The 16,793-nt window shown below is 39.6% G+C and overlaps 4 pseudogenes; all 4 read left to right on the plus strand.

The window, feature by feature from the left end:
• Window positions 1-385: 385 nt before the first annotated feature.
• Window positions 386-1,399, plus strand: LOC149227633 (uncharacterized; annotated as a pseudogene).
• A 3,536-nt stretch (window positions 1,400-4,935) lies between these two features.
• Window positions 4,936-5,930, plus strand: LOC149227634 (uncharacterized; annotated as a pseudogene).
• Window positions 5,931-8,114: 2,184 nt separating this feature from the next.
• Window positions 8,115-9,477, plus strand: LOC149227635 (calcineurin B-like protein 1 pseudogene; annotated as a pseudogene).
• Window positions 9,478-10,408: 931 nt separating this feature from the next.
• On the plus strand, window positions 10,409-13,577 carry LOC149227636 (calcineurin B-like protein 10 pseudogene; annotated as a pseudogene).
• The last annotated feature ends 3,216 nt before the right edge of the window (window positions 13,578-16,793 follow it).

The raw sequence follows: 16,793 nt of genomic DNA on the forward strand, positions 1-16,793 counted from the left end.
TTTTACATTTATCTGCAGATGAGGTGAAAGATCAAACATACTTTCTTTCTCACCTTTCACAGGAACAACTTAGAAAGCTACTATTTCCTCTTGGTTGTATGTCAAAGGAAGAAGTGCGCAATCTTGCTACTGAAAATGGGTCTTCCAAATAAAGATCGGAAAGATTCGCAAGGACTGTGTTTTCTAGGCAAGGTGAAGTTCAGTGAATTTGTGGCAAGACATATTGGTGAGATGGAAGGTATGCTTTAGAGGCAGAGACAGGGGATTTTCTTGGGAAGCACAAAAGATTTTGGTTTTATACAAATGGGCAGCGTCAAGGTCTTTGACTTCCCGGAGGATCATGGTGCTACTCCAGAGGATCTTGAAAATCTACAATGCTAGCTTTCCATTGTCCTTGGTGAATGGTTTGGTGTTAGCGGAATAAATGGCTTCCATATTTTTTATAATAGTAGCATTTCCATGCACTATTATAGCGATTTCATTGGCAAAATGGCATATTTACAGACATCTCTTGAACTACACAGAGCCAACATATCAGCGATATATTGTTCGCATTATTTTCATAGTGCCGGTATATGCGACAATGTCATTCATGTCTCTGGTGATGGGCGATAAATCAATTTACTTTAATTCGATTCGGGAAATATATGAGGCATGGGTCATATATAATTTTCTTTCTCTATGTCTAATATGGGTCGATGGTCCTGGTGCTGTAGTCACAAGCTTAAGTGGCTGAGTATTGAAGCCATCATAGAATCTGATGACATGTTGTATTCCTCCTATTTCTCTTGATGGGCGTTTCATTCGACGTTGTAAGCAGGGTGCATTGCAGTTTGTCATTCTGAAGCCCGTACTTGTTGCAATTACATTTATTTTGTATGCAAAAGGAAAGTACGAGGATGGAAATTTCAGTGCCAAGCAAGCCTACCTATATGTGACTATCATTTACACTATATCATACTCTTTGGCATTGTATGCATTGCTTTTATTTTATGTGGCCTGCAGAGATCTGCTTCGGCCATTCGATCCAGTTCCAAAGTTTGTAATCATCAAATCTGTTGGCAAGGAGTGCTAGTTTTTCTTGCAGCAAAGTCTGGCATGATTAAAAGTGCAGAAGATGCTGCTAATATTCATAACTTTGTCTCGAGATGCCTATTGCTGCGGTGGGACATTTGTATGCATTCCCTTATAAAGTGTAGGTGCATCTAGTGGTTTAACTAGGAGCCTTGGCCATGCTTTGAAGTTCAATGATTTTTACCATGATACAGTACATCAGTTTGCCCCAACGTATCATGATTATATCCTTTACAACAATGAAGGTGAAGAAGGGACTTGCAGCAGGACAATATGTAGCTTTTTACAAGGGAAAAATTTGTTTAGGATCGGGGATTATTATTGATTCTTGGGGAGATCATAATTTCCCAGTTTGCTCTAAGGCTCTTAAGATCGCAAGAATGAAAGACAAATCTGAACTAACGGAGCCGGTTAAAATAAAAAATATTTCTGATAACAATTCGAAGATGAAACCCAACAATGGAAAGATTATCAGAGAAGTGGAGGATCTGTATTCTGTGATGTGGCAGTCAATTGCAAATACTCTGGCATTCGATCCGTCTTCAAAATACATGCAGTGGATTTACTCCAGATTATCAAGATCTTTTTCTAATTTCGGTAAAATGGCCAATGCATTTCCAGAAATTTGGGGGCAGTTGTAATTTCCAGAATGTGCAAAGTGGCAAAGAACAAGATCTGATTGCCTATGTTTGTCTTCAGTAATGGGATTGACACCTGTAAATGCCACCTCTTCATCAGTTATCAATAGATTCGAGTAGAAAATGGAGCACTTTTCTATCTTCAGAAATGCTGAATGGCTCTTAGTTTTGGTTGTTTAATAATGATAAAAAAAATTCCTTGTCTTGGGGTCGATGGTTTTTCCCCTAGCAGAGTTTATTTAATGTATTAAAAAATCATTTGTAAGAGAGAGAATTCTGAGAGCTGGTGGAGAACAGAGAGTTTCATTGTACAGCTGTTTGACAGAGATTTTAATGAAAATACACAGCTCTGGCTTCTGAGATTCCTGTGGTATGAAATTTAACATTTGTATTTTCCTATGTCTCATGTGTAGCTTGTGATGTTTTACAATTTCATCTCATAATCATTTCTGTTGAATACTTTTAAGTGAGAAAGGCAGAATTCAATTTATTTGCTCTGTCTTGAGGAAGTATTCATAGTTAATGTTTCCTTCTGTTTGAAAAGGATCCATCTTCTATGCCCTTGTCGACTTCTCAGCAGTCTTGCCATTCCGTTTATCTCAATTTAATTGTTAAATTTCTTGCCTACCTTGCCTCAGGAGATAATCTATGTTTTTGATTATATTTCTCTGTTCAAGCTGTTTCTTTGCCCCATGCAGCCCAGAAAACCCCATCATCCATTAAAACTCCTTTTCCTATCAATTTACTAGCCTAAAATCAGTATTCCTTATTGGTGATCTCAGCCCCTTTGAAGACTTTTTTGCCGAGATATACCCGGAGAGAGCCCTCTCCTGTCCTCGTAGGGCTAGCTACGAGGCTGAGCTTGGTTTGATGTTGCCTCGAGTTTTGCCTTCTTCAGCCTGAGGCAGATTTGAGCGCTAACATAGTGGCGACCATACTGGGAAAGACTTCCCCGGTAAAGGATGACAAAGTGCAGATCTGATGCTGATGGTGGACAGCAGTCAGACACATATGCAGGCTGAAACATTCACCTGGCGACTCCAACTCGATCCAGACATTCCACTGCTAGCTCATCCATCTATGCAATGGTAGGGTATGTGGCAAACCCTGCACTTTGTGAAGCTGTAAAAGAGGTTAGAAATTGGTTAACAGATATTGAAATTAATGATGAAGGATTTTTCATTGCTATGTTTCAATGTTTGAAATCTCCAAAGTTCCCTCTTGAAACTAAAACTAGATTTTGTGAGTTAGTTGTTGAAAGAGTTGAGAAGGAGATTCAATGTTTAGATGAGCAGATCCAGTCATATAATTTCCAAGACCCTAAAAAGTTTTTGGAAATCCTTCCTCCTTCGAAACAAGAAATAACAGACTTGCCTACAGTTGTTTGCATTAACAGTGAGCAGTTGGAGGTATGTATTGCAGAGTTGGGGCAGCCAACAGAGTCTGGCTTTTGCGATCCAATGGCAACATACATGGAAATGTTTTTCAGTTTGATTGATAGATCAGGTTGTTTTCTACGTGACCAGGCTCATTACGTGCATGAAGGGCTACCAGCAATTACATCTGTGTCCTGGTGGAAGCATTCTCAACCGGCATCATTATCAGATTTACTTGAATGGTTGATCTGGCATTTCAGTATTACCTGACCTATTATTTTTGCAGCATAGTAGGGTAGATTTTGTAAATAAATAAGCAGCCATAGGGCAGCATTTTGTCCCAGTTTCATTACAGTTTTAGTGTGAAGTTTGCTGAGCAAGTGTTTCAATCATTTCAGTCAAATTTCAGTCCATAAATATGTCTAAGTCTGTGTTGGTTGTCGAAATGATGACTCCATTGCCCAATGGATGGAGGCACTATCTGCTCTCCCAAAGTTCTGCGGTTCTTGGCACCTCCAAGAAGCGGCAGCTGCCATCCCCATTGGAGCCGATGTTAGACTCCGTCTTGTCAAATCAAATGTGAGATTGATTCTTCTTCAAAACTCTGTTTTGAAGAAGAAATCATTAAATGTGTTTTTTAGAATATGTATCAAATTCTCCAGCTCTTCAAATGGCAGCAGTTTCATCAGCTCCTATCCCTGCAAGCAGACAAAGAAAAAGCCCTCATTCAAAATCAGGAAATTTAAAAAAAGGGAATTAGAAAACAGAATTTGTAATAATGTGTTGGAGCATAATTGGCAAAGAATATTGCAAAGAGGATTTCATCAGATGGTGGCGGTGCACTCATCATTGATTATGGACAAAATGGAATAATTTCAGACACCTTACAGGCCATAAGGAAGCACAAATTTGTTCATATTTTAGTTGACCCAGGAAATGCAGACCTTAGTGCTTATGTTGATTTTGCTTATGTAAAACAAATCATGGAAGAAATGGCAGGTTCATGTCTTCGATCAACATGGAGTGATTGCAGAGTTTAGAGGGCGAAAAACTGTGTTTGCATACCTGTGGCAGTATTACAGATGTGCGCTACGCATCAGGTTGGGCGCACTACGCATTCAGGGCGCGCTACGCATCAGGCAACAATTCTCAGTGTAATTTTACACGCGCGCTACGCATCAGGAGTGTGCGGCGCGTTGGGTGAGGCGCGCTACGCATTGAAGTTTATGCCCAGAACTTTGCCAGAAATCACTAAAACGCACTAGACTTGTTCTCTGAATCATGTGATAGAATACATCGAGCCATTGAGGGACTCTTTGAAACTCCTCAGAATAATTTACGGATATTCTTGAAAAGTTCTTTGGCATATTGATAGAGCATTATGCTCATGTTAAACATATGAGTGTAGAGGGCGAGACTAAATCTTCTGTTTTACATTTATCTGCGGATGAGGTGAAAGATCAAACATACTTTCTTTCTCACCTTTCACAGGAACAACTGAGAAAGCTACTATTTCCTCTTGGCTGTATGTCAAAGGAAGAAGTGCACAATCTTGCTGCTGAAAATGGGTCTTCCAAATAAAGATCGGAAAGATTCGCAAGGACTGTGTTTTCTAGGCAAAGTGAAGTTCAGTGAATTTGTGGCAAGACATATTGGTGAGATGGAAGGTATGCTTTAGAGGCAAAGACAGGGGATTTTCTTGGGAAGCACAGAATATTTTGGTTTTATACAATTGGGTAGCGTCAAGGTCTTCGAATTCTCGGAGGATCATGGTGCTACTCCAGAGGATCTTGAAAATCTACAATTTTAGCTTTACATTGTCCTTGGTGAATGGTTTGGTGTTAGCGGAATAAATGGCTTCCATATTTTTTATAATAGTAGCATTTCCATGCACTATTATAGCGATTTCATTGGAAAAATGGCATATTTACATACATCTCTTGAACTACACAGAGCCAACATATCAATGATATATTGTTCGCATTATTTTCATAGTGCCGGTATATGCGAAAATGTCATTCATGTCTCTGGTGATGGGCGATAAATCAATTTACTTTAATTCGATTCGGGAAATATATGAGGCATGGGTCATATATAATTTTCTTTCTCTATGTCTAATATGGGTGGATGGTCCTGGTGCTGTAGTCACAAGCTTAAGTGGCCGAGTATTGAAGCCATCATAGAATCTGATGACATGTTGTATTCCTCCTATTTCTCTTGATGGGCGTTTCATTCGACGTTGTAAGCAGGGTGCATTGCAGTTTGTCATTCTAAAGCCCATACTTGTTGCAATTACATTTATTTTGTATGCAAAAGGAAAGTACGAGGATGGAAATTTCAGTGCCAAGAAAGCCTACCTATATGTGACTATCATTTACACTATATCATACTCTTTGGCATTGTATGCATTGCTTTTATTTTATGTGGCCTGCAGAGATCTGCTTCAGCCATTCGATCCAGTTCCAAAGTTTGTAATCATCAAATCTGTTGGCAGGGAGTGCTAGTTTTTCTTGCAGCAAAGTCTGGCATGATTAAAAGTGTAGAATGCTGTTGATATTCAGAACTTTGTCTCGAGATGGCTATTGCTGCGGTGGGACATTTGTATCCATTCCCTTATAAAGTTTATGCTGATGCAAACATAGGTGCATCTAGTGGTTTAACTAGGAGCCTTGACCATGCTTTGAAGTTCAATGATTTTTACCATGACACAGTACATCAGTTTGCCCCAATGTATCATGATTATATCCTTTACAATTATGAAGGTGAAGAAGGGACTTGCAGCAGAACAATATGTAGCTTTTTACAAGGGAAAAATTTGTTTAGGGTCGGGGATTATTATTGATTCTTGGGGAGATCATAATTTCCCAGTTTTCTCTAAGGCTCTTGAGATTGCAAGAATGAAAGACAAATCTGAACTAACGGAGCCGGTTAAAATAAAAAATCTTTCTGATAACCATTCCAAGATGAAACCCAACAATGGGAAGATTATCAGAGAAGTGGAGGATCTGTATTCTGTGATGTGGCAGTCAATTGCAAATACTCCGACATTCGATCCGTCTTCAAAATACATGCAGTGGATTTACTCCAGATTATCAAGATCTTTTTCTAATTTCGGTAAAATGGCCAATGCATTTCCAGAAATTTGGGGGCAGTTGTAATTTCCAGAATGTGCAAAGTGGCAGAGAACAAGATCCGATTGCCTATGTTTGTCTTCAGTAATGGGATTGACACCTGTAAATGCCACCTCTTCATCAGTTATCAACAGATTCGAGTAGAAAATGGAGCGCTTTTCTATCTTCAGAAACGTTGATTGGCTCTTAGTTTTGGTTGTTTAATAATGATAAAAAAAATTCCTTGTCTTGAGGTCGATGGTTTTTCCCCTAGCAGAGTTTATTTAATGTATTAAAAAATCATTTGTAAGAGAGAGAATTCTGAGAGCTGGTGGAGAACAGAGAGTTTCATTGTACAGTTGTTTGATAGAGATTTTAATGAAAATACAGAGCTCTGGCTTCTGAGATTCATGTGGTATGAAATTTAACATTTGTCTTTTCCTATGTCTCATGTGTAGCTTGTGATGTTTTACAATTTCATCTCATAATCATTTCTGTTGAATACTTTTAAGTGAGAAAGGCAGAATTCAATTTATTTTCTCTGTCTTGAGGAAGTATTCATAGTTAATGTTTTCTTCTGTTTGACAAGGATCCATCTTCTATGCCCTTGTCGACTTCTCAGCAGTCTTTCCATTCCGTTTATCTCAATTTAATTGTTAAATTTCTTGCCTACCTTGCCTCAGGAGATAATCTGTGTTTTTGATTATATTTCTCTGTTCAAGCTGTTTCTTTGCCCCATGCAGCCCAGAAAACCCCATCATCCATTAAAACTCCTTTTCCTATCAATTTACTAGCCTAAAATCAGTATTCCTTATTGGTGATCTCAACCCCTTTGAAGACTTTTCTGCCGAGATAGACCCGGAGAGAGCCCTCTCCTGTCCTCGTAGGGCTAGCTACGAGGCTGAGCTTGGTTTGATGTTGCCTCGAGTTTTTCCTTCTTCAGCCTGAGGCAGATTTGAGCGCTAACAGGGTAGATGGAAGGGTACTAGCAGTTTGGAAGGTAGGGAGCTGAGGAATGAATGACAAGGCTGAAGGAAACTGATGGACTATAGGGGAGGATTTCTTTGCACCGGGATCCAAAGGGGAACTTATTGGACAAGGAGCTTTATGAATCTCTGAGAATATTTCTTCACTGACAGTGCTAGGCTCTATATTTTCAACATGTGCATGCTCGGCTACAAGCATTTCTTGTAGAGATACATAAGATTGTTTAAGCTTACTTGATCCTGATGCTCCTTTTCATGATATCTTGGTTTTCTTGACAATCTTCTCAGGGTCAGGCACTGGGTCAGCTGGTGATTTCTAAGGATTTCTCCGAGTGTGTCTCACAAACTGAGCCAAAACTATGATGTGGAGTCGCCAAAAGGTTGGTCCTCCAGTAGAGTCGCCAGATAGATGATTACAACCAATAATGTGTCCAGACTTTGTCTATCATCAAAGCAGGATCTTTGTCGTTCTCCCAGGGAAGCTGAGCTTCAACCTCCTCTCCTCGGCAGTAGTGCCAATTATGTTATGATTCCAAGAAAATCTCCTAGGTTGTAGCTCGGAGATGCCTGGTAACATATAAATTCAACTATTGTTGCAGGTTTAATGGAAGGTGTTAGACTCCGTCTCATATCAGAGATTGATTCTTCTTCAAAACCCTGTTTTGAAGAAGAAATCATTAATGTATTGATTTAAATTATGTAATTTGTTATCCAGCTCTTCAAAGGCAACAAACTTCAACGCTCCTATCCATACAAGCACAATTTGAAACATCATCAGCAATCAGAGGCAAAAAGCTTTTGGAGAAGTCTCACTGGAAACACATTATCTAATGCCGCTTTCATACAAGCTTTTGATGCTAAGATAACAGTTGACAGATGTGTTCTACAAGATGAGCTTGCAATGAATCAGCTGAAGCACCATTGTTCATCAAAGCAAATTCCGTTGCCACAGTTTGGAATACATTCTGCTGTTAGAGTATGCCATGACTGCTTCAACAATTTTACACAGTCATCTTCAGCAAATACACAAACCAACTCCTATGGCATTGATAAAATGGCCTCAGATGACGATGATGCAACAGTTTCTGATGGCATTGATGCATCCACTGATAAATTATCCAGAGTTGATTTGAATGAAGTCATTTCACTATCAAAATCAGAAAAAAGCTCTTATGTGGGAGGAAACTTGAGTATTTCTCAGACAGTTGAATGCAAATGTGGAATGCCGTTATGCATATGTGAAGATCCGGCTTTGCTGGCTTCTGAAACAATCTTTTCCGTAAATGAAGTTGAGGCCTTGTATGAGCTATTTAAGAAATTAAGTAGCTATGTCACTAACGATGGTGTGATACACAAGGAAGCATTCCAGCTAGCTTTGTTCAGGAGCACATCTAAGAAGAACCTTTTTTCAGATAGAATTTTAGATCTATTTGATTTGAAGCAGATTTGAAGCACAATGGAGTGATTGAAATTTGGGGAGTTTGTTCGCTCTCTTAGCATTTTCCATCCATCTGCACCCCTCGAAGACAAGATTGATTTTGCCTTTAGGCTTTATGACTTGAGGCAAACGGGCTACATTGAGCGTGAAGAAGTAAAGCAGATGATAGTAGCCCTCCTGAGTGAGTCAGACATGAAATTGACGGATGACATTCTTGAAGCTATATTGGATAAGACATTTTCAGATGCAGATTATCGTCATGTTGATAGGATTGATAGAGAAGAATGGAGAGAGCTTGTTTTTCGAAACCCTTCTTTGTTAAAGAATATGACTCTACCCTATTTGAAGAACTTAACAACGGCATTTCCGAGTTTTGTTTTCTACTCTGAAGTGGATGAAGTAGTCAACTAAGTCTCTATATATCGCAGGAGAATCCATCTTCCAGAAAACAGATTTTCCTATATTGATCATCAATTGATGATTTAATCCACATTGTCCCTATCTGAGGCAATTCAAAATGCAAGGAATTTTCAGAACCTGGTTTCTTACGATGGTTACAGTGATGAAGAGCAGTGGTCAAGTTATTATGGTTGCTGAAAATATTATCGAGGTGTTTGCTTCAAAAGTATCGGCAGCATGAAGAGATAATTTGCATTCAATCATATAAACAAATTCATGAGTAGAGTGACGATGTATGTATTTACACTGTACTTAAAAATGTTTACTTTAGAGTTGATAGGTTTCCAAAATCTTTGTAGGGATCTCTGGAAACTACAACTTCGCGCTTTCCAATCTGGTCAATTGGATGGACCGGATTGAGCTCTTAAAACAGACTTTTGTGGCTATGCATTTCATGCATGTATACAGGGATTTTAATCAAGAGGCGGATAGACTATCAAAGGAATGTATATCGGGTGCTCCTTTTATTATATTTTACAGGTTCAGATCGAATGATGCGGTGCGGGACGAGGGAATCTCTGAAGTACTGGGTTTTGCTCTACAAAGTAGCACTGAGAGAGGAGCATTGAGCAAGAACCAAATGATGGAGTGAAAACGAAGTTTGTTCTTGACATTTTGTCCCTCTGTGAGACAAATAAGGAGAAGACTACTTTTACTCCTTGTTTGGAGGCCATACCTCACGTGAAGTCTGCCGATGGTGATATACAGACGAAGCCATTCTTGGATGCCTGCAAGTTTGTGTTACCAGTCATTGACAATTTTGGCGCTGCTATGGCTCTTGTGAAGGCTGATGTTGTTGGCAACATTTCGAGATTAAATATGAAACAGGGTCCTTCCGTGAAAAGTTTGATATATGAGATTGTGCGTAAGAAGAAAAACAAAAAGCCAAACTGCAGCTTGTTATGCGTAGCATAAAAAAAAAGAACAACAGTGTGTAAATTCAGAAAATCTTGATTGGGAAATATGTTCGGCCTTAGGAAGCAGCAGTCCAGGCCTGTCATGATATGGTGCCACCTGATGCAGTTGAAACATCACTAAAGCAGTTGGTGAATCATCGAGCTCGTATCGAGATGATTGCTGTTGGTTTAAATATTGTAAGGGAAATCTGTCTACGAATGCCATTATTGATGACTGAGGATTTACTTCGTGACCTTACCCTGTATACGAAGTCTCATGAGAAAGCAATATCATCAGCGGCTCATTGGCATCTTCAAACAGATATGCCCATCATTATTGGATAAGCAAGATTGTAGGGGGGTCGATTTCCATCCGATATATGCGGTGGATTTATTCCAGATTTCCAAAATCTTCTCCTAATTGCGGTAAAATGGCCAAAGCATTTCCGGACATTTGGGGAGCAGTTGCAAAAATGGCAGGGAACAAGATTCGATTGCCCATAATTGTCTTCACCAATGGAAAGTGACACCTGTAATGCCACTAATGCCACCGCTTCATCAGTTTTCAACAGCTCGAGTAGAAAAAGGAGAGTCAGGGGAGATTTTCTGAGTGCTGAGTGCTGGAACAGAGCTTTCATTGTACAGTTTTTGGCAGAGAATTTAATGGAATTTCACAGCTCTGTTTGCTGAGATTCATGTGGTATGACAATTTAACATTAGTTTTTCCTCTGTTACATATGTAAACCGTTATGTTTCATTTCATTTCATGATCATTTCTAGCTGAACAAATGAAGTGTTTAGGTAGGAATTCATAGTATTATATGTTCCTCCTATAAGTTTGTTCACGTTCGATGTTTTATTCTGTTTGACAAGGATTCATCTCCTATGCCCTTGTCAGCTCCTCACCAGTCTTGCCATCTCATTTAAAATCTAGATTTGGTGTTAAATTGCTTGCCTACCTTGCCTCAGTTGATAATCTGTGTAGTCATTATATTTCTCTGTTCAAGCTGTGATTTTGCCCATGCAGCCCAGAAAAGCCCCGTCATTTAATTAAAAACCCCAAATCAAACTTCCTTATCAGTTTACTAGCCTAATATCAGTGTTCCTAATTGGGTCAGCTCATCCTATTGAAAGATCTACCGAGTTTGACCGGAGAGAGCCTTCTCATACCCCGTAGGGCTAGCTATGAGGTGAAATGGTTTGATGTTGCCTTGAAGGTTTACCTTCCTCAGCCTAGGGTGAAATCTCAAGCGCTAACATAGTTGGCGACCATACTGGGGAGAACAAACTTGTTTGTGGGTTGATGTGTTTGTTTCATAAGTCTTAGACGGAGCCTGAAGTTACGCCAGAAGCCTTCGAAAACGCTCTTGTTTTACATCAGCGTTAGTAGATAAACGCTGCTTCAGTCAATCTCCGTGAGCTTGTGAATACGACCACTTCGATTGCATTTTACCCCAGGACATGTATCAAATTCAGATCTGATGTTGATGGTGGACAACAGTCAGATACATATGCAGGCTGAATCATTCACCTGGCGACTCCAATTCGATCCAGACATTCCAGTGCCTGTTGATTCACTCATGCAATGGTAGGGTATGTGGCAAACCCTGCACTGTGTGAAGCTCTAAACGAATTTAGAGAATGCTTAGTGGATATTGAAATTAATGAAGAAGTTTTAAGTTTTTTCCTTCAATGTTTGAAATCTCCGAATTATCATCCTAGCGTCTGTGAGTTACTTGTTGAAAGAATCGAGAAAGAGATTCAAGATTTAGATGAGCAGATCCAGTCTTATGATTTCCAAGACCCTAAAAAGTTCTTGGAAATCCTTCTTCCATCACAACAAGCAATAACAGACTTGCCTATAGAGGTATACATTGACAATGTGCAGCTGGAAGCATGTGTTGCAGAGTTGGGGCAGCCAACAGAGTCCGGTGTCCGTGATCCTATTGCGGCATACATGGACACATTTTTCAGGTTGATTGACAGATCAGGCTGTCTTTTCCGTGACCAGGGTCACCACGTGCATGAAGGGCTGCCAGCATCCGCATCTGTGTCCTGGTGGCAGCATTCTCAAGCGGCTTCATTATCAGGTTTACTTGAATGGTTAATATGGCATTTTAGCATTACCTGATCTATTATTTGTACAACAGATTAGAGTAGGATTTGTAAATAAATAAGCAGCCATAAGGGCAGCATCTTGTTTTAGTCTGCTTGAAGGTTGTTTGAGTTCAGTTTCAGTTTGAAAATAAGTCAAGAGTTGTGTTGATGATGACTCCATTGCCCAATGGATGGAGGCACTGTCTGCTCTCCCAAAGTTCTGCGGTTCTTGGCACCTCCAGGAAGCTGCAGCTGCCATCCCAAGTGGAGCCAATGTTAGACTCTGTCTCATATCAGAGATTGATTCTTCTTCAAAACCCTGTTTTGAAGAAGAAATCATTAATGTATTGATTTAAATTATGTAATTTGTTCTCCAGCTCTTCAAAGGCAACAAACTTCAACGCTCCTATCCCTACAAGCACAATTTGAAACATCATCAGCAATCAGAGGCAAAAAGCTTTTGGAGAAGTCTCACTGGAAACACATTATCTAATGCCGCTTTCATACAAGCTTTTGATGCTAAGATAACAGTTGACAGATGTTTTCTACAAGATGAGCTTGCAATGAATCAGCTGAAGCACCCTTGTTCATCAAAGCAAATTCCGTTGCCACAGTTTGGAATACATTCTGCTGTTAGAGTATGCCATGACTGCTTCAACAATTTTACACAGTCATCTTCAGCAAATACACAAACCAACTCCTATGGCTTTGATAAAATGGCCTCAGATGATGATGATGCAATAGTTTCTGATGGCATTGATGCATCCATTGATAAATTATCCAGAGTTGATTTGAATGAAGTCATTTCACTATCAAAATCAGAAAAAAAAAGCTCTTATGTGGGAGGAAACTTGAGTATTTCTCAGACAGTTGAATGCAAATGTGGAATGTCATTATGCATATGTGAAGATCCGGCTTTGCTGGCTTCTGAAACAATCTTTTCCGTAAATGAAGTTGAGGCCTTGTATGAGCTATTTTAGAAATTAAGTAGCTCTATCACTAACGATGGTGTGATACACAAGGAAGCATTCCAGCTAGCTTTGTTCAGGAGCACATCCAAGGAGAACCTTTTTTCAGATAGAATTTTTGATCTATTTGATTTGAAGCACAATGGAGTGATTGAAATTTGGGGAGTTTGTTCGCTCTCTTAGCATTTTCCATCCATCTGCACCCCTCGAAGACAAGATTGATTTTGCCTTTAGGCTTTATGACTTGAGGCAAACGGGCTACATTGAGCGTGAAGAAGTAAAGCAGATGATAGTAGCCCTCCTGAGTGAGTCAGACATGAAATTGACGGATGAAATTCTTGAAGCTATATTGGATAAGACATTTTCAGATGCAGATTATCGTCATGTTGATAGGATTGATAGAGAAGAATGGAGAGAGCTTGTTTTTCGAAACCCTTCTTTGTTAAAGAATATGACTCTACCCTATTTGAAGAACTTAACAACGGCATTTCCGAGTTTTGTTTTCTACTCTCAAGTGGATGAAGTAGTCAACTAAGTCTCTATATATCGCAGGAGAATCCATCTTCCAGAAAACAGATTTTCCTATATTGATCATCAATTGATGATTTAATCCACATTGTCCCTATCTAAGGCAATTCAAAATGCAAGGAATTTTCAGAACCTGGTTTCTTACGATGGTTACAGTGATGAAGAGCAGTGGTCAAGTTATTATGGTTGCTGAAAATATTATCGAGGTGTTTGCTTCAAAAGTATCGGCAGCATGAAGAGATAATTTGCATTCAATCATATAAACAAATTCATGAGTAGAGTGACGATGTATGTATTTACACTGTACTTAAAAATGTTTACTTTAGAGTTGATAGGTTTCCAAAATCTTTGTAGGGATCTTTGGAAACTATAACTTCGCGCTTTCCAATCTGGTTAATTGGATGGACCGGATTGAGCTCTTAAAATAGACTTTTGTGGCTATGCATTTCATGCATGTATACAGGGATTTTAATCAAGAGGCGGATAGACTATCAAAGGAATGTATATCGGGTGCTCCTTTTATTATATTTTACAGGTTCAGATCGAATGATGCGGTGCGGGACGAGGGAATCTCTGAAGTACTGGGTTTTGCTCTACAAAGTAGCACTGAGAGAGGAGCATTGAGCAAGAACCAAATGATGGAGTGAAAACGAAGTTTGTTCTTGACATTTTGTCCCTCTGTGAGACAAATAAGGAGAAGACTACTTTTACTCCTTGTTTGGAGGCCATACCTCACGTGAAGTCTGTCGATGGTGATATACAGACGAAGCCATTCTTGGATGCCTGCAAGTTTGTGTTACTAGTCATTGACAATTTTGGCGCTGCTATGGCTCTTGTGAAGGCTGATGTTGTTGGCAACATTTCGAGTTTAAATATGAAACAGGGTCCTTCCGTGAAAAGTTTGATATATGAGATTGTGCGTAAGAAGAAAAACAAAAAGCCAAACTGCAGCTTGTTATGCGTAGCATAAAAAAAAAAAAAAAAGAACAACAATGTGTAAATTCAGAAAATCTTGATTGGGAAATATGTTCGGCCTTAGGAAGCAGCAGTCCAGGCCTGTCATGATATGGTGCCACCTGATGCAGTTGAAACATCAATAAATCAGTTGGTGAATCATCGAGCTCGTATCGAGATGATTGTTGTTGGTTTAAATATTGTAAGGGAAATCTGTCTACGAATGCCATTATTGATGACTGAGGATTTACTTCGTGACCTTACCCTGTATACGAAGTCTCATGAGAAAGCAATATCATCAGCGGCTCATTGGCATCTTCAAACAGATATGCCCATCATTATTGGATAAGCAAGATTGTAGGGGGGGTCGATTTCCATCCGATATATGCGGTGGATTTATTCCAGATTTTCAAAATCTTCTCCTAATTGTGGTAAAATGGCCAAAGCATTTCCGGACATTTGGGGAGCAGTTGCAAAATGGCAGGGAACAAGATTCGATTGCCCATAATTGTCTTCACCAATGGAAAGTGACACCTGTAATGCCACTAATGCCACCGCTTCATCAGTTTTCAACAGCTCGAGTAGAAAAAGGAGAGTCAGGGGAGATTTTCTGAGTGCTGAGTGCTGGAACAGAGCTTTCATTGTACAGTTTTTGGCAGAGAATTTAATGGAATTTCACAGCTCTGTTTGCTGAGATTCATGTGGTATGACAATTTAACATTAGTTTTTCCTCTATTACATATGTAAACCATTATGTTTCATTTCATTTCATGATCATTTCTAGCTGAACAAATGAAGTGTTTAGGTAGGAATTCATAGTATTATATGCTCCTCCTATAAGTTTGTTCACGTTCGATGTTTTCTTCTGTTTGACAAGGATTCATCTCCTATGCCCTTGTCAGCTCCTCACCAGTCTTGCCATCTCATTTAAAATCTAGATTTGGTGTTAAATTGCTTGCCTACCTTGCCTCAGTTGATAATCTGTGTAGTCATTATATTTCTCTGTTCAAGCTGTGATTTTGCCCATGCAGCCCAGAAAAGCCCCGTCATTTAATTAAAAACCCCAAATCAAACTTCCTTATCAGTTTACTAGCCTAATATCAGTGTTCCTAATTGGGTCAGCTCATCCTATTGAAAGATCTACCGAGTTTGACCGGAGAGAGCCTTATCATACCCCGTAGGGCTAGCTACGAGGTGAAATGGTTTGATGTTGCCTTGAAGGTTTACCTTCCTCAGCCTAGGGTGAAATCTCAAGCGCTAACAGAAGGAATGATGGTTTAGTTCAAGCCAGATAACCACCTCTACTTTGTTTCACTCCAGACATGGGTGAACACCGCCAGACTATAAGGCTTTAAACTACCAATTGCTCAAAGTTTTAGAGATAAGGTGAATATGGAGAATACTAACCACACCAGCAGATGCACAAGACCATGTGATGGCCAACTACAACTAGTAAAGAAACCTGTAAATCTAATCTATTAATGCAAAGACAGGATGACAGCTCTCCTGCATTAGATAGAAAGAAACCTGGGCAACCTATTCAATGATGAGTACAAGATTTTAACACAGAGATAAGATGATAGTTATCTAGTGCTAAACATCAAGAGATCAAGAACAGAGCATATCAGGCACAGCTTAGAACAGAGGAAAATGGAAAGTGAGCAATTAACAGTAAAAGAAGCTTGTATTAGCTAAAAATGAAGACGAGGCGCTGCAAGTGAAAAAATATCTGCAGTCTCCAGAAGTTGAACCTTACATCAAATGCCAACCTTGATTACATCTTGTTTTTGAGTATTTATAGATTTACATTACAAGGGTACTTGGCCACGTAGGTATGGAGGGGTCATAATTGACCACCAACCGCATTTTACTGCCTGATGGAGTCCCTGCATGAGTTTTCTTGCTTCAGTGGATAAATTTGATTTGTTCAGGTGCTGTGATGTCCCTTTAGACGGTTGGAATGCTCGTACCAGTGGAGTCCATGACTGATAAATTCAGTTACAGGGTTGTGCTTGTCCTTTTCTTCCTTCGGCCATGATTTCCATTACATATGGTGGTTGTGAGTTTGACCGTGACTGGTACTGGCAAGATGGTCATCTCCTTGCTTGGGCAAACAAAATGGTTAGAGAGCATGGAACGTATGGGCGAGTGGACGATTTGGATGAGCAGGAATAATGGTCGTCGGATCGAGGGAATGGATGGCGGAGATGGCTCGGCGGAGGATGTTGGCTAAGGTGAGAGCGGGGTGATTCATAACCATTGGATCTTC

The sequence above is a fragment of the Pinus tabuliformis genome, chromosome J, assembly GCF_031772625.1.
Source record: "Pinus tabuliformis cultivar Carrire ecotype Pingquan chromosome J, CPIR1, whole genome shotgun sequence".
Taxonomy (NCBI): domain Eukaryota; kingdom Viridiplantae; phylum Streptophyta; class Pinopsida; order Pinales; family Pinaceae; genus Pinus; species Pinus tabuliformis.